The sequence below is a fragment of the Miscanthus floridulus genome, chromosome 8, assembly GCF_019320115.1.
Source record: "Miscanthus floridulus cultivar M001 chromosome 8, ASM1932011v1, whole genome shotgun sequence".
NCBI classification, from domain to species: Eukaryota; Viridiplantae; Streptophyta; class Magnoliopsida; order Poales; family Poaceae; genus Miscanthus; species Miscanthus floridulus.
In genome coordinates, this window is record NC_089587.1 from 194,228,085 (window position 1) to 194,247,043 (window position 18,959).

Consider the following 18,959-nt stretch of genomic DNA (forward strand, 5'->3'; position numbering starts at 1 on the left):
ATTTACTAGACTACCTTTTAAATCTCAACCAGGAAAAGGTCAAACAATTACCATGATCGGTGCCGGAGACAATCACCAACCTCCCCTCGACGATCCTCACTGCTCTAAGCCGTCTAGGTGGCGGCAACCACCAAGAGTAACAAGCGAATCCCACAGTGAAACACGAATAACAAGTGCCTCCAGATGCAAACACTCAAGCAATGCACTTGGATTCTCTCTCAATCTCACAAAAATATTGAATCTATGATGGAGATGAGTGGGAGGGCTTTGGCTAAGCTCACAAGGTTGCTATGTCAATGCAAATGGCCAAGAGAGTGAGCTAGAGCCGGCCATGGGGCTTAAATAGAAGCCCCCACGAAATAGAGCCGTTTTACCCCTTCACTGAGCACTGCTCGGGGTGATCGGATGCTCCGGTCATATCGATCGGACGCAGGACCCCAGCGTCCGATCGCCCGATGCTTGCCACGTGTCATCGACTTCAAACGCTGATCGCTCGATCTCAATGGTCATCACTATATTTATGTAGTGACCGGACGCGCTACTCAAAGTGACCGGATGCACTAACACCAGCGTTCGATCGTTTTCAGTAAGGTACCAGAAACAAAAAATCACGATCGAACACATACGGTCATGCTCGACCGGACTCACCCAGCAACCGGTCACTCAATGTCTCCTCTATGCGCTGCCACGTCAGTGGGACCGGACGCACCACTCAGCGTTCGGTCACGAAGTGACCCAGTGTCCGGTCAAAGACCGACGCCAGCGTTTTCACAGCTTCTACTGACCGGACACGTCGGTCCAGTTGAGGCTAGCGTCCGGTCCACTCTATGAGACCCTGTCTTTTCTGTATAGGACGCCGGTGGCATCGTCGGACTGTCCGCACTCTACGGGAGGACACTTCACCGGTGAAGTTTCTAACCCTTGCTCAAATGTGCCAACCACCAAGTGTATCACCTTATGCACATATGTTAGCATATCTTCATAAACATTTTCAAGAGTGTTAGCACTCCACTAGATCCTAAATGCATATGCAATGAGTTAGAGCATCTAGTGGCACTTTGATAACCGTATTTCGATACGAGTTTCACCTCTTTTAATAGTACAGCTATGGAACCTAAATGTGATCACACTCACTAAGTGTCTCGATCATCAAAACAAAATGGCTCCTACCGCTTATACATTTGTCTTGAGCCTTTTGTTTTTCTCTTTCTTTTTTTTCAAATCCAAGCACTTAATCATTACCATGGCATCACCATCATCATGTCATGATCTTCATTTGCTTCACCACTTGGAATGTGCTATCTATCTCATGATCACTTGATAAACTAGGTTAGCACTTAGGGTTTCATCAATTCACCAAAACCAAACTAGAGCTTTCAATCTCTCCCTTTTTGGTAATTGATGACAACCCTTTCACAAAGATATGAATTGAAATTCAATTGAATCCATGTTGCTTGTCCAAGCATATTTACCATGTGTAAAAGAATATGGACAAGTTTCATGAGCCTCGTATGGTAGCAATTGCTCCTCCTACATATGTGCTAAGAGTTTGGATTGTAGCTTGCACATATGCTTAGATAGAAAATATAGGAGACAATGTCTACCAAATGATGCTAAGGTATAAAAGATAGACCTTTGAAGCGTGATACCAATCGAAGTGCACCAATATACCATCCTTAGCACCATGGTTAGCTCGATACCACTTGGAAATAAAATCACTAGATAACTATGCATGCTAGTTTTTCATTTCATTATTCAAACATACAACTAGCATACACCACACAAGCATGGATATTGAAATTTAAAACTTGTGCCATACAAGCAAACATATGAAATGCACATTCAAATGCACCATACAAGTTCATGAGCTTGCTCCCCCTACTTATGTGCTCAAAATTTTAATTGATCACTTTCCTTTGTCATATCTATCTCCCTATGTCAAATTCTTCCCCTTTGTTGTCTTTTCACTATCTTAGTACACTAATATCTTTATTTTTCTCCCCTGTACTAATATCTTTGTTTTTCTCTCCCTTTGTCATCAATGACCACAAAGGTTCAAAATGTAGATAGGTTGAGATTATCATTGTCAATCAATGGGGTGAGGATCATATTTCTAAATTTGGTCCAATCTAGAATACTTGCCAAAGATATTTAACTCGGTTTGATCCAAGGACAACTTTCTTCATACCTCCAAATAAGGGTTATCTTGTTCTATGTTGAGTTAAACACTTAGAGCGCATTTTCTAGATCAAACACAAGGTTTACAAGCCCACAAACATGTCATATACTACCACTAGACCAAATCAAGCATAGAAGCAATTGTGGTACCATACAAATATTAAAATCATTTGATTTTCATGAATGAGCCTCTTAAATGTGAAAAGATGTCTAGATACACTAAAACATGTCCTTAGCAAGGATGTATGCCATGCTAATCAACTTTTACCATGGATTGCTCGAAATAGAGGCATGTCATATGAGTGGGGGGTGCATCAACACATATTTGAGAAATTCAATATGTTCAACTTATTCCTTAGCTTGCAAAACCTTTTCTCATCCAATGGCTTGGTGAATATATTGGCAAGTTGATCTTCAGTGCCTACACTCTCAATGTAAATGTCCTCTTTTTGTTGATGATCTCTTATGAAATGATGGCGGACATCAATATGCTTTGTTCTTGCATATTGAACTGGATTGTTGGTTAACTTGATTGCACTCTCATTGTCATATAGCAATGGCACTTTCTTGAACTTGATTCCAAAATCACTCAAAGTGGCATTCATCCAAAGTATTTGTGCACAACAACTACCGGTGGATATGTATTCGGCTTCGGCGGTTGATAATGCAACACTATTTTACTTCTTTGATGACCATGAAACAAGTGATCTTCCCAACAATTGACATATGCCCGAGATGCTCTTCCTTTCAACCTTGCATCCCACATAATCTGAGTCAGAGTAACCAACTAGCTCGAACTTGGCTCCTTTGGGATACCACAAACCAATATTTTGTGTATGCCTCAAGTACCTTAATATTCTTTTTGTAGCCTTCAAATGACTTTCTCTTGATGAGGCTTGAAATCTTGCACACATGCACACACTAAACATGACATCCGGCCTTGATGCGATCACATAGAGTAGGCTTCCAATCATAGACCAATGCAATTTTGGATCCACCATATTTCCACTTGCATCACTATCCAAGTTGCCATTTGTTTCTATTGGTGTACTAATGGCTTTGCTATCACTCATGCCAAACTTTTTGATCATGTCCTTGATATACTTGCCTTGACTCACAAATGTACCATTCTTCAATTGCTTGATTTGAAGACCAAAGAAGTAACTTAACTCTCCAATCATGTACATCTCAAACTCATTAACCATCATATTTTCAAATTATTCACAAAAATCTTGATTAGTTGATCCAAATATGATGTCATCAACATAAATTTGCAACATAAATAAATCTTTTCCAATCTTCTTGATGAAAAGAGTGGTGTCAACCTTGCCCATCATAAATTCTTTAGAGTATAAAGTCTCTCAATCTCTCATACCATGCTCTAGGTGCTTGCTTCAAGCCATACAATGCCTTCTTCAACTTGTACATATGGTCGGGCTTCTTATCATCTTCAAAACTGGGAGGTTGCTCAACATATACTTCTTCATTGATGTAACCATTGAGAAATGCACTCTTAACATCCATTTGATAGAGCTTGATGTTGTTGGCACAAGCATAGGCTAGCAAGATTCTAATTGCTTCCAATCTAGCAACTGGGGCATATGTTTCTCCAAAGTCAAGACCTTCAACTTGTGTATAGCCTTGTGCTACCAATCTTGCTTTGTTCCTTACTACAATCCTATCTTGATTTTGCTTGTTTCTAAAGACCCATTTGGTTCCAATCACATTATGTCCCTTTGGTCTCTCTACTAATTCCCATACTTGATTTCTTGTGAAGTTATTCAATTCTTCATGCATAGCATTTACCCAATCAACATCCTTCAATGTTTTATCTATCTTCTTTGGTTTAATGGATGACACAAATGAGAAGTGCTCATAAAATGAAGCCAATCTTAATCTAGTTTGCACACCTCTTAAAATATCATCAATTATAGTGTCCAATGGATGATCCCTTGTAATATTTGTTGGTTGAAGCATTGAAACTTGATTGCTTGTATTTACTTGATCATTAGGTTGAGATGGTGTACTAGCCACTTGATCTTGTTCATTGTCATGAGAGTCACTTGTGCTAGCTTGATTTGTATCATCTTGCATATTTGAGTTAGAGAGCACTTGCACTTGATCATCTTCATCTTCATTCACTTGCCTAGGCCTCAATTCACCAACATCCATGTTCTTTATGGCATTTGAAAGTTGAATGTCTCTAACATCTTCCAAGTTCTTATTCTCTTCTTGTGCACCTTTGGTTTCATCAAATTGAACATCATGAACTTCCTCAAGAGTACCACTTTCCAAATTCCAAACTCTATATGCTTTGGTAGTGGTTGAGTATCAAGTAGGAATCCTTCATCACATTTATTGTCAAACTTGCCCAATCTAGTGCCTTTATTCAAGATATAGCATTTGCAACCAAAGACCTGAAAATATGCAATGTTGGGCTTTCTACTATTGAAGAGCTCATATGGTGTCTTCTCTTTCAATGGGTGACAATAGAGACGGTCGCTACAATAGCAAGTCGTGTTGATAGCTTCGGCCCAAAAGGATTGACTCACATTGTACTCACTAAGCATAGACCTTGCCATATCAATAAGTGTTCTATTCTTCCTCTTAATAAGGCCATTTGATTATGGAGTGTACTTGGTCGAGAATTGATATCTAATTCTAAATTCATCACACAACTCATCAATTCTAGTGTTCTTGAACTCACTACCATTGTCACTTCTAACTCTTTTGATGGTTGTTTCAAACTCATTGTAAATGCCCTTGATAAATGATTTGAATGTTGGAAACACATCACTTTTGTCCACTAGAAAGAATACCCATGTGTATCTAGTGTAATCATCCACTATCATAAAGTTATATTTGTTTCCACCGATGCTAGTGTATTGTGTTGGTCCAAACAAGTCCATGTGCAATAACTCAAATGATTTACTAGTGCCCATCATGCTTTTCTTAGGATGGGTGTTTTCAACTTATTTTTCGGCTTGACAAGAGCTACAAAGCTTATCATTTTTAAACACAATATCTTTCAAGCCTCTAAATAAGCCATGCTTAACTAATCTATTCAATTGTTTTATTCCAACATGACCAAGCCTTCTATGCCACAACCAACCCATACAAGACTTAGTGAACAAACATGTAGATAATTTAGCTTCACTAGCATTGAAATCAACCAAGTATAGATTCTCATATCTAAAGCCTTTGAAGATCAAATTAGAGCCATCTACACTTATGATCTCTACATCATCTACCCCAAATATACATTTGAATCCAAGATCACACAATTGAGCCACAGATAGTAAATTGAAGTTCAAGCTCTCTACTAGCAACATATTAGAAATGTTCATGTCATTGGATATTGTAATCTTATCAAGTCCTTTGACCTTGCTTTGCCATTGTCACCAAATGTAATATTATCATAACCATCATTGCCATTGGTGTTGATTGAGTTGAACATTCTTACATCACCAGTCATGTGTTGAGTGCACCCACTATCAAGAACCCAATGCCTTTCTTAGGCTTTGTAATTGACCTACAAAAGAAGATCAATTTCTTTTAGGTACCCAAACTTGCTTGGGTCCTTGAAGGTTAGCCACTAAGCTCTTTGGTACCCAAATGGCTTTCTTCTTTGAGCCCATCCATGGTTTACCAATGAACTTAGCTTTTACACCATTTGCACCTTTGGTAAGCATATAGAAAGAATTAAGCTTAATGGAGGATACATTAGCATTTTTGCACTCATACTCTACATGACCAACTTGCTTGCAACTAGTGCAAAATCGACCATTGTTCTTCACAAAACTAGTCTTGTGAGGAGCAAAGGCCGCCTTGTCTTTCTTGGGGGTATAGCCCAATTCCTCTTTGTAGAAAGAAACTCTTTGACTACCTAAGCACATAAATAAGCGGTCCTCACCACCATAGGCCTTACCCAAGGTGTGAGTAAGCTTATTGACCTCCTTCTTGAGGTTCTCATTCTCAACCATTAGTGAGGCATCCCAAGTAAAACCATCACTACTAGATAAGGTGAAAGTAGAAGTACTACAAGAAGGGTTAGCAGAAGCAACAATGATAGGCATAGATAATGATTCATCAACTACATCACAAGTTAAGCCTATATTACAAGTCTCAATATGCTTCTTTTTATTTTGCTCATCAAGCAAAGAGGAATGAGCCTTTCAAGCTTTTTTGAGTCTTGTCAAGCTTCTCATGGGTTTCCTCTAGCCTCTCATGAGATGCATTGAGCTCATCAAAGGCTTGCTTAAGGGCTTTTAGTTCCTTACGCAAGCTTTTGTATTCCCTTCTCTTAATGCCAAAGTGTTCTTTAGCATCTTCTATCATGTCAAATAGTTCATCCTTAGTAGGTTCATCATCATCACTATCACTTTTATTTTCATTTTCATTATCATGTTCCTTATCACTTTCATCATCACAAATTTAACCTTAGTGGCCTTAGCCATGAAGCATGATGAAGTGTCGAAGAGAGAAGGCTTCTCATTGATAGCAATGCTTGCAAATGTCTTCTTCTTGGTGGTCTTGTCATCATCACTATCATCATCATCACTTGAGGAAGCATCACTATCCCAAGTGACCACATATGAACCACCCTTCTTCTTCTTGAAGGTCATTTTATCCTTCTTCTCTTTCTTTTCCTTCTTGTCCTTCTTCTTGTTCTTCTTGTCATCATCTTTGTCGCTATTGTATGGGCATTGAGCAACAAGATGATTTTTGCTTCCATAATTGAAGCACCTTCTTGACTCTTCCTTGTTCTTGGATGAAGACTTATTTCTTCTAGCACGGTAGCCCTTCTTCATCATGAACTTGCCAAATCTCTTAACAAAGAGAGCCATCTTTTCATCATCATCATCATCATCCCATGAGCCATCATCTTCACTTGATATATCTTGCTTTGCCTTACCTTTGGATGATGTGGCCTTGAATGTCACACTCTTCTTCTTCTTATCCTTCTTTTTATCTTTTTTCTCCTTCTTTTCTTCCTTCTCATCATCATCTCTATATATATCATCGGTCATTATATCTCTCAACACTTGGTTTGGTGTCATGATGTCCAAACCACTTCTCACTAGAATAGTGATCAATGTGCCAAATCTTAAAGGCAAGCATCTCAAGAACTTGTGGGAGAAGTCATTGTCCTTCACCTCTTCTCCAAGTGCTTTGAGATCATTGACAAGCACTTGAAGCCTATAAAACATCTCCGGCACACTCTCATCCTCCTTCATCTTGAAACTTGTAAACTTCTCTTTGAGAATGTATGCCTTTGCACCCTTCATGGCTTGAGTGCCCTCAAATGATTCCTTCAATTTCTTCCATGCCACATGAGCTCTCTCAATGTTCTTGATTTGCTCAAAAGTTCTCTCATCCAAAGCATCATGGATGGCACTAAGAGCAATGTCATTATTTTGGAGTAGCATTTCTTCAACGGCGGTGGGACCCTCTTCATCTTCAATCTCAATCTTTGTCTCTATCACCTTCCAAACCTTCCTATTGATTGACTTGATATAAGTTGTCATCTTTGCCTTCTAATAGGGATAATTTGAGCCATCAAATTGGAGTGGCTTCTTGGTGTTGTTGATTTGAGCCATTTTTACACCGAAGGTTGTTAAGCCTCAAATCACAGTGACCTCGGCTCCGATACCACTTGAAAGGTCCTAATGGCTAGAGGGGGTGAATAGCCTATAAAAATTTCTACAATAACACTTAGCAAACTGATTAGACAAATATGAGACAAAGCGAGTGTTGCGCTAGCCTACTAAAAATGCAAGCCATCTACCATAATTCTAGTTTATATAGTTTCTATCCACACAATAGCTATGTCACTACACTAAGTTAGTGTGCTCTCAAAAGCTAACTAAAGAGCCACACTAACCAAACTAACAAGCTCTCACGACTAGCTACACTAAAGAGCTTGACAACTAGTTTGCGGTAATGTACAGAAAGAGAGTAAGATGGTATACTGCCGTAATGAGGAATGAGCCAATCAATCACAAGAATGAATACCAATAAAGACCAATCACCTTAGAATCAAATGATGACACAATGATTTTTTTACCGAGGTTCACTTGCTTGCTGGCAAGCTAGTCCTCGTTGTGGCGATTCACTCACTTGGAGGTTCATGTGTTAATTGACATCACACGCCAAACCCTCAATAGGGTGTCGCACAACCAACACATGATGAGGATCACACAAGCCATAAGCAATTTACTAGAGTACCTTTTGGCTCTCCACCGGGGAAAGGTCAAGAACCCCTCACAATCATCATGATCGGTGCCGGAGACAATCATCAACCTCTGCTCGACGATCCTCGTTGCTCTAAGCCATCTAGGTGGCGGCAACCACCAAGAGTAACAAGCGAATCCCGCAGTAAAACATGAACACCTAGTGTCTCTAGATGCAAACACTCAAGCAATGCACTTGGATTCTCTCTCAATCTCACAAAGATGTTGAATCTATGATGGAGATGAGTGGGAGGGCTTTGGCTAAGCTCACAAGGTTGCTATGTCAATGCAAATGGCCAAGAGAATGAGCTTGAGGCGGCCATAGGGCTTAAATAGAAGCCCCTACGAAATAGAGTCGTTGTATCCCTTCACTAAACACTACTCAGGGTGACCGGACGCTCCAGTCATATCGACCGGACGCAGGACCCCAGCGTCCGGTCACCCGATGCTTGCCACCTGTCATCGGCTTCAAACGCTGATCGCCCGATCTCAATGGTCATCAGTACATTTAAGTAGTGACCGGACGCGCTGCTCAAAGTGATCGAACGCACTAACACCAGCGTCTGGTCGTTTCCAGTAAGGTACCAGAAGCGAAAAATCACGACCGGACGCGTCCGGTCATACCCGACCGGACTCACCCAGCGTCCGGTCACTCAACGTCTCCTCTGTGCGTTGCCACGTCAGTGGGACCGGACGTACCCACTCAACGTTTGGTCACGAAGTGACCCAGCGTCCAGTCGAAGAACGACGCCAGCGTTTTCATAGCTTCTACTGACCGGAGGCGCTGGTCTAGCTGAGGCCAGCGTCCGGTCCACTCTGTGAGCCCCTATCTTTTCTTTATAGGGCGCTGGTGGCACCGTCGGACTGTCCGCACTCTACGGGCGGACACTTCACCGGTGTTGTTTCTAACCCTTGCTTAAATATGTCAACCACCAAGTGTATCACCTTGTGCACATGTGTTAGCATATCTTCACAAACATTTTCAAGGGTGTTAGCACTCCACTAGATCCTAAATGCATATGCAATGAGTTAGAGCATCTAGTGGCACTTTGATAACCGCATTTCGATACGAGTTTCACCCCTCTTAATAATATGGCTATCGAACCAAAATGTGATCACACTCATTAAGTGTCTCGATCACCAAAACAAAATGGCTCCTACCACTTATATCTTTGCCTTGAGCCTTTTATTTTTCTCTTTCTTCTTTTCAAGTCCAAGCACTTGATCATTACCATGGCATCACCGTCATCATGTCATGATCTTCATTTGCTTCATCACTTGGAATGTGCTACCTATCTTATGATCACTTGATAAACTAGGTTAGCACTTAGAGTTTCATCAATTCACCGAAACCAAACTAGAGCTTTCACAGGGGCAAATGAATCGGGAGCCAATCCCCCCTCCACCTTCTCCATCTTCCCCCTTTTATAGGGAAGGTGGGATGGAAAGTTTTTCATTATTTTTCTCTAGAGGGGCTAGTATTTTATAATAGAGCCTCTAGGGGATACAAATGGTCCCTAAATCTTATCTTACGGTCCCGCAAGCTACGTAATTAGGCCCTAAAAACATCAATAGGCCCCTAACATACAATACACCCTCAACAATATAGAAAAACCAGATTCTAGGCAAAAGCAAAACAACATTCTAGATTCAATTGGATATGGGAGGGTGATTCTAATACTCGCCTGTTCCATATATATGCAAGCGCAAGGAGGAAAAAACATTTATAAGCACTTTACATACTGAAGATGGGACTGCAACAACACGGCAAGACAAGATGAGAGTGGCAGTCGATTATTTTAGGAAGGCAGTTGGAACAACACGAGCAGATCACGTGGACTTAACTGGGAAGCCTTGGGTTATACACCATTCAACCTAGAAGACTTGAATATGCCGTTCACGATGCAAGAGTTGTTTTCCATAATCAAATCACTACCGTCAGAGAAGGCCCTGGGGCCGGATGGCTTCATTGGTTTATTCTACAAAAAGTGTTGGGACATAGTCAAGAATGATCTCTTTGAAAGCGGTCTTGGGGTTCTACAGTCACAAGACATCTGAAATGCATCTATTCAATGAGGCAAACATAGTGCTGCTACCAAAGAAACAAGATCCAGTAAGCATGTCAGACTATAGACCCATTAGTCTAATTAACAGCATCTCAAAATTCATCACAAAACTCCTGGCAACAAGACTTGCACCACGTATGAACGAGTTGGTTTCCCAGGCACAAAATACCATTATCAAAAGAAGGTGTATTCATGATAACTTCTCTATGTTCAGAGAGTGATCCAACTGTTACACAAGAAAAAGAACCGGCTCTACTCATCAAGCTCGACATCTCAAAGGCTTTCGATTCGGTTGGGTGGCAATACTTGTTAGAGGTATTAACCGCTTTAGGTTTCAGTACCAAATGGCGAAATTGGATATCTTCAATACTTGGAACATCGTCCTCGAAAATCCTTATAAATGGAAGACCGTCCCAAAGCATCAAGCATGCCAAGGGACTTAGACAAGGGGATCCATTGTCACCAATGTTATTTATCATTGCAATTGATCCACTGCAAAGGATAATTGACCAAGCATCTCAACTAGGATTATTACAACCTGTACTACCGAACAAAGCAAAGCTACGTTGCTCCATTTATGCTGATGATGCCGCACTTTTTGCTCATCCATCATTGCTAGAAATGGCCAAGCTTCAGAAGATCTTACAGCTATTCGGTGAATGCTCTGGACTCAAAGTGAACCTGAGCAAGACTGAGATTTTTCCAATCCGAATGCAAGTCAGCTTGGTGAATAATATTGTTCATAACTTCCGGGCAAGATAAGCAACTTCCCTGGGAAATATTTGGGACTACCACTTCACACGAGAAAGCTGAGGAAAATAGATGTCCAACCACTTATAGACAAGATTGGCGCAAGACTCCTCGGGTGGAAGGGGAAATTTCTATCCTCAGTAGGGAGGGAAACCTTGGTTAAGACAGTTTTGTCGAGTTTACCAATTTATCATCTTACTGTCTTTCAGGCACGAAAAATGGCTACTAAAGAAAATTGATCGAATTAGAAGAAGCTTTCTCTGGAGAGGAGAGAACCCGGACAGGGTCAGTGGAGGTCACTCGTTAATCAATTGGCCCACGACTTGCTTACCAAAGGAAAAAAGGCGGCTTGGGAATCCTAGACATATTTACTAGAGCTCTTAGGCTTAGATGGCTATGGTCCCAATGGAAACAGAACAATAGAGCATGGACAAGCTTGGAAATTCCATGTGACAGAGTGGATAGGGACCTCTTCTATGCATCAACCATAGTCACCATCGGTGACAGAAAATGGCCCCATTCTGGTCATCAAACTGGACACAAGGAACCACTGCAAGATCAATTTGCGACTCTGCTGTATGTGAAGACAAGAAGGAAAAAAATCAACGTCCATCAGGGGCTAACAAATGACAAATGGATTGATCACATCTTCCCTTCGACAACTCAAGAAGAGGTAATCCAATTTGTGAGGCTTTGGGAGGCAACACGTGGAGTTGTTTTGAGGGACACGGAGGAAGATTGTATCACTTGGAGATGGACGGCGAATGGAGAATACACCACAAGCAGCGCCTATCAGATTCAGGGCCTGTTTGGTTCCTGTAGGACCTCCTAAAACTCTTGTCACATCGAATGTTTTGACACATGCATGGAGTATTAAATATAGACTAATTACAAAACTAATTGCACAACTTGCGACTAATTTACGAGACGAATCTTTTAAGCCTAATTAGTCTATGATTTGACAACGTGGTGCTACAGTAACATGTGTTAATGCCAGATTAATTAGGCTTAAAAAATTCGTCTCGCAAATTAGCCTCCATCTATGTAATTGGTTTTGTAATTAATCTATATTTAATGCTCCTTATTAGTATCTAAAGAACCAAAGAGAAATGGGAATGGGGCTAGGGTTTCCGGTCGACGCGGTCGAGCGGGTTTTGATCTCGCGAAGCCTGCGCTCGACCGTCGGATGAGATCCGACGGCGAGGTTTCAACGGGCCGCTCTCGGCCTAGGCGGGCGAGCGTGCCGGGCTGCTTTGCCAGACCAGGCCCAGGTTGCGGCCTGGGTCAGCGCAGCGCACACGCGCGTGAATGAAAGGCCAGAGCTGGGCCGGGCCACTGTGCGAGTTCCGACCTAAGATCAGTTTTTTCTTTTTTATTTTCCAGTAATTGCTTATTTTTGGAAAATAAAAAATAGCTCAAAAAATAGAAAAAGTAATTTTTCCCTGTGGGTAAAATTCAAGAAATTGAGTATACGTTTTCCTCTGCTAAAGAAATTATTTATTCTCCAGTTATTTTAAACCAACGTAATATTTAATTGAAGAAAAAGAGATTATGACATGATTATGATGTTGTTATTTTCTGACCAACGTTGTTAATAATAATATCGTAATCAGCCAATGTGATATTTAATTGGAGAAAAAGAGATTATGACATGATTATGATGTTGTTATTTTCTGACCAACGTTGTTAATAACAATATCGTAATCAACCAATGTGATACTTAATTGGAGAAAAGGAGATTTTGACATGATTATGATGTTATTTTATGACGAACGTTGTTAATAATAATATCGTAATTTTAATGATTTTATGCATTAATTCTATTTCTACCTAACGGTGATGTAAAATTAGTGTATAAGAATAGTTGTATATTTTAATTTTAACCAACGTTGGAATCAAGGCATGCAATTGTTGTTATTATTTATGTTCTCACTCTATATGAATTGTGTTGCCAGGCGGATACAACTTGATGGGTTGTATCAAAGAGATCCCCATTCTCAAAGGTGACAACTACACGGAGTGAAAGAAAAAGATTGACCTAGCCTTCATCTTGGCTGAGATAGACTGGGTAGTCACCTCACCGTGTCCCACTGAACCTGTGGCACCGGTGAGAGAGACAAACGAGATTGATGCTGCTTGGGCAAGTAAAGAGAGGGATTTTGAATCCCAAAAGATATCCTATGACCTTGAACATAGGAAGTGGGTCACTACCAACAAGAAATATTTAGCTATGATAAAGAACACGATTGAGTCTACAATTGTGGGCTTAATCCCAGAGTATGACACGGTCATCGAGTACCTCGATAGAATAAAAAGTCAGTTCACTGGCTCTTCAAAGACATATGCTACCCAGCTGATAAAGCAGTTGATGACAGAGAGTTACTCTAAAAATTGTGGCATAAGAGAGCTGACGATGTGTCGTCAAAATTATGGCACTATCGTTTATGCCATATTTCAAGGGGGAGAATAGAAAGACTAGTTAAGAATAATATTCTTTCTCCATTAGAGCTCTCAGATTTAGAACAATGCAGAGAATGCATAAAAGGAAAGTACGTAAAGAAAATTAAGAAAGATGCCAAACCAAGCGTAAGAATTTTATAGATTATTCACACAGACATATGTGGTCAGTTTCCTATAAAGAGTGTGGATAGTTATGATTCATTCATAATATTCACAGATGATTACTCCCATTATGGCTATATTTATCCAATCAAAGAAAGAACAGAAGCATTGGATAAATTTTTAAGGCAGAAATTGAAAACCAACACAATTTAAAGATTAAGATAGTCAGGTCCGACCGTGGGGGGAGTACTATGGTCGGCGTACCATATATGGTCAAGTTCCTGGACCTTTTGCAAGGTTCTTACAAGAGAATGGCATAGTAGCCCAGTATTCTACACTGAGCGAACCTCAGCAGAATGGAGTAGCTGAAAGATGCAATCGTACCCTGATGGATATGGTGCGCAGTATGATAAGTTACTCCGCCTTATCGTTGAGCCTGTGGATGGAGACGTTAAAAACCGTCATTCATATTCTCAATAGAGTACCAAGTAAGTCAGTGCCCAAAACACCGTATGAGTTGTGGACAGGAAGAGTACCCTTACTAAACCACTTACGTGTGTGTGGAAGTCCTGCTAAGGCTAAAGTATTTAACTCAAACATTGGAAAACTAGATCCCAAAACAGTAAGTTGTTATTTCATTGGCTACCCAAAAAATTCAAAAGGTCTTTGTTTCTACTGTCCAGAGAGATATACAAAGTTTGTGGAAACGAGACATGCTGTCTTCCTAGAGGATGAAATGATAAGGGGGAGCATGGTAGCTCGAGAAATTGACCTTGAAGAGAAGCGGGTGTATGCGCCCATTCCGATAATTCATGAGCCATTTTTCTTACTACCTGAAGTCGCTGCACCGACAGTGCAAGATACTATGGTACCAGCACCTGTTGTCATTCCACCTGTGGCAACAATGATTGACGATGAGGAACCTTTTCTTCAGGATCCTATAGAACCTATTGGCACACATGAGGGGGAGCAACAACAGCCTCAAACAGAAGATATGCCAAATGTGGAGGTCCCTAGAAGGTCTCAAAGGGTTAGAAAATTAGCTATTCCTGCTGACTATGAAGTATACAACACTGAGAAATTTCAAATGAAGGATGATCCCACCTCATTTGAAGAAGGCATAAGAAGTGATCATTCATCAAAGTGGCTTGAGGCCATAAAAGATGAAATGAAATCTATGAATGACAATAAAGTTTAAAATTTGGAAATAATTCCTAAAGAAGCCAAAACAGTAGGTTGTAAATGAGTCTACAAAACAAAACTTGACTCTCAAAGGAATATAGAGATATAAAGCGCGACTTGTGGCAAAAGGCTTTACGCAAAGAGAAGGGATTGATTATAATGAGATCTTTTCTCCAGTCTCATGTAAAGATTTCTTCAGAATCATAATGGCATTAGTGGCACATTACGATTTAGAATTACATCATATGGATGTAAAGACGATATTCTCAACGGGGACTTGGAGAAAAATGTTTACATGGCACAACTAAAAGATTTTGTCATGAAAGGAAAAGAGCGAATGGGATGCCGCCTAAAGAAGTCCATTTATGGATTAAAACAAGCTTCAACACAGTGATACTTGAAGTTTAATCAGACAATAAGGAATTTTGGGTTTAAAGAGAATGTTGAGGACAATTGTGTCTATGTAAAGTTTAAGAATGAGAAGTTTATCTTTCTTGTCCTGTATGTGGATGATATCTTACTTGCTAGTAGTGATGTCAGTCTACTACTGGAGACAAAAAAGTTTTTGTCCTCAAAATTTGATATGAAAGATCTTGGTGAAGCTTCGTTCGTTCTAGGGATCGAGATTCACCGAGATAGAAGTAAAGGGGTATTAGGACTATCACAAAAGGCATACACAGAAAAGATCTTAAAAAAATTCAGTATACACAAATGTAGTCCCTCACCTGCTTCTATAGTCAAGGGCGACAGATATAGGGATTTTCAATGCCCCAGGAACTAGTATGAGATCAATCAAATGAAAACGGTTCCATATGCTTCAGCTATCGGAAGCTTACAATATGCTTAAGTATGTATGTGCCCTGACTTGGTATTTTGTTACCGGGTTACTTGGCAGATTCCAGAGCAATCCTGGAACAGAACACTGGAAAATGATAAAGAAAGTCTTGCGTTATTTGCAAGGAACGAAAAGCCTCATGATGACGTATAGAAGATTAGATTCACTCTATATAGTGGGATATTCTGATTCTGATTATGCGGGAGATGATAGAAAATCCATGTCTGAATATGTATTCACTCTCGCAAGGGGTGCTATTTTATGGAAAAGCTCAAAGCAAACCGTCTCTATATCATCCACAATGTATATCGAGTTTGTAACGTGTTATGAGGCAACGGGGCAGGTGAACTGGCTAAAGAAGTTCATACCCGGTTTAAAGGTGGTTGACGACATCTATAGACCACTTAAGTTACACTGTTATAATAATCCGGCAGTACAGTATGCTCACAACAATAAGTCAAGTTGTGCTGCCAAACACATTGACATAAAGTATTATGTTGTGAAAGATAAAATCCGGGATAATATCATAAGTCTTGAGCATATAAGTACAAAAAGATGCTCACGGATCCACTTATAAAAGGCTTACCACCCAACGTGTTCAGAGAACATATAGCTAGCATGGGTTTAAGGAAAAGACTAAAATTCCTGAACAAAAGAAGACCTAAAGTTAAGTATCTATTTCATAACAGAGTGGTGTGTTGTAGCTGTTAAATCTATCAGCAATTGACCATAACGTGTTCGCTTCTGATTTATAAGTGGGGTTTTGGTTGCGGCTGCATAGCACAGCGGTTCGGCAGCCAAAAAGTCATCGTTTCGCTTTTGCATTCTGGCTACCCTGCTTCTACCACTTGCCGCAGGCTGGCTGCTCAGCTGCTCAGCTGCTGCCACAACACAGTCTGTCGAACACCCCAAAATATGTACTCCGTACCTCCAATACACATACATTGACGTCCCGTTCGGCTTACCCCATATCCGATTTGTCCGACTTCTTTTTTCAGCTAGAACAGTATTTTTCTCTCATAATAATTCAGTAAGAACAATATTTTTCAACCAGTTTCAATCAAAATTCAGCAAGTCAAACAAGGACTAAGCATGTAAAATGGCCATGTAAAATTTCGTGTATGTTAGGCACGAACGTTGGGCACGGACAAACATTGGACGCCTACGACATCTTTTACATATGAAACCTGCGCCTAAACCATGGTCAGCCAGCGTGCCACGTCACGGCCTTTTCGTGGTCGTTCGATCGGGCGCGCGGACGGCCCAGATCGAGCGATCCACGGTCATTTTACGAAAAACCCCTTCTATTTTTCAGAAATCAGCCCACGCTCCAGAGGCCCTCTTAGAATATTTTGCAAAAAACACCTCAGATTATTTCCAAATCAACCCGCAGTCCAGAATGGATGGGCTCCCGTTTTTTTGCAAAAAAGACCTTCACTTTATCGAAAATCAACCCGCGCTCCAGAGTCACTCTCAGTAATTTTTGCGAAAACCTCCTCAGATTTTTCTCAAATCAAAATACAGGCCACCTTTGATTGTATCTCTTTTTTTCAAAAAAATAAATTAGCTGAAACTTTAAAATTGCATAGTAAATCACAGAAAAATTGTAAATTAGAAAATCAACTTGATCTGAAATCCTAACGAGTAGAACTATGCAATGCATCCATAATATCACATGTTTTTAGTAAGGATTCTTTCATATGAACTTTTACCTATGCTTTTAAGAGGCAAATAAAATTATACATTCATGATGATAAAGTCTCGAAAATACATAAAAAATCATAAAATGAATAAAAAATTGCTGAGTTTCTCATCACTACACCTATATTTTTATTGCCACTGGCCTAATCAAAAGGGAAGGCGCGGCAAAACCGCGCCCGCGTTTCTAGTGAGTCTTATGTGCATAAAATAAGTAGTTTATATTAATTAAATTATGTCATGTCAAATCTAAAATTGTAAAAATAAAAAGAATTTAGATCACGCATGCATCAGTTACATCTACAAAAATATCTTTATATCTAAAACTTTTCTAATTTACCCTATTTCACAAAATTAAAAATTAAATAAATACATATTTCACTTATTACCTCCTAGTAAGTAATAGATGATTTTAATCATGCGATTTCATTAAATGAACGGGTTATAATTATTGGAGAGTACCACAACAAAGTCCTTGCTTAACAGAGCTTCACTCAGATTTGCAATTTAAATTTTAGTTTTTTTCAAAATTTCACAAATTTTATATAAATATTATAGATTTTTGTGACATCTATAGCTTTGTATGTTATAGTCGACCAAAGCCGTCTAGATGCTTCAACATATGGCGTGTATTTTCTAACACTTGGCTATTTGGCCATTTAAACAGCTTGGATTTTAATAAAAAAATGAACTAGAGTTATGATTTACAATACGTAAAATTTGTCTTCATCGATTTCATATAAAAGAGTTATGATTTTTAAAGGCAAACACAAATTCAAATTACAAAACATTAGTCCATCGAAAAATTATGCTAATTCGAAGTTGTTCTAGCAGGGAAAGAATAATTATCAATTTCAATCAGCAGTAAAACAAATTTGTTAGGAATCATCCTCCTTTACAAGTTACAGTGTCGTTTGTTGATACAGAACGACTTTAACTGATGATTTTGTCTTTCCAATACCCTAGATAACGGAACAAAGTTCCAACCTCTACCATCCGAGGATGGTAGAACGTCGTTCCACCAAACTTTGGTCCAACCAAGATACATTTTGTAATTCCTATCAGAAAGTGTATTAACGAGAACGTTGTTCCACCAAAGTTTGGTCCAACCAAGGTACATTTTGTAATTCCTATCAGAAAGTGTATTAACGAATAAAAAAACTGTGGTTTTCATGCGACAGAGAACAATAAGAGTGATGCCAGATCGCAAAAAAGGAGTGATGCCCAACAGAAATGTGCAGGTGGCCGGTGGTAGGCTAGCTCTGATAATGAGTAATCACTGAACGTCCATCAAGAAGCGCGTCCCTTCCAGTTTAAACGCCCAGCGCATTGCAACTACGGGGTACAAGAATTTTAATGGAATATAAAGTGGGCCGGCAGCCACATAAATTGGACAGCAGCAACAGCAACCAATACACGCGTCGTGGACTTGGGTATGCGATCAGAGCCACTAGT